Below are 754 nucleotides of genomic sequence, written 5' to 3'. Positions count from 1 at the left end.
TTCAAGCAATTCTCTGCCTCAGTCTCCCGAGTAGCTGGGATTACAGGTGCCCGCCACCACGCCTGTCTAATTTTTGTATTTTTAGTAGAGATGGGGCTTACCCATGTTGGCCAGGCTGGTCTGAAAGTCCTCACCTCGTGATCCACCCACCTTGGCTTCCCAAAGTGCTGGGATTACAGGCGTGAGGCACCACGCCCAGCCAGTCTCTCTTAAGATTGTATCTTGTGCAATGTCTGGCCTATTAAAAATGCCTTAAAAATGTCACCATTGGCCCGGCACGGTGGCTCAAGCCTGTAATCCCAGCACTTTGGGAGGCCAAGATGGGCGGATCACGAGGTCAGGAGATCGAGACCATCCTGGCTAACACAGTGAAACCCCGTCTCTAAAAAAAGTACAAAAAACTAGCCGGGTGAGGTGGCGGGCGCCCATAGTCCCAGCTACTCGGGAGGCTGAGGCAGGAGAATGGCGTAAACCCGGGAGGCGGAGCTTGCAGTGAGCTGAGATCCGGCCACTGCACTCCAGCCTGGGCGACAGAGCGAGACTCTGTCTCAAAAAAAAAAAAAAAAAGTCACCATTACTGGCTACCTAGAACTATACCTGTGGCACTAGCACTATTGTTTTCATTGCAATTTCTACTTTGGGACATTTAGTAGGCCATTTTATTTATTGAATATGCTACAGAGGACATCTTTGCACCTAAGTCTTACCCATGTGTAATTATTTTCTAAGTGTAGATTTGTAGTAAAACACTTAG

This window comes from Colobus angolensis, unplaced genomic scaffold (genome assembly GCF_000951035.1).
Source record: "Colobus angolensis palliatus isolate OR3802 unplaced genomic scaffold, Cang.pa_1.0 Scaffold17, whole genome shotgun sequence".
NCBI classification, from domain to species: domain Eukaryota; kingdom Metazoa; phylum Chordata; class Mammalia; order Primates; family Cercopithecidae; genus Colobus; species Colobus angolensis.
Note: the sequence above shows the minus strand (reverse complement) of the source record.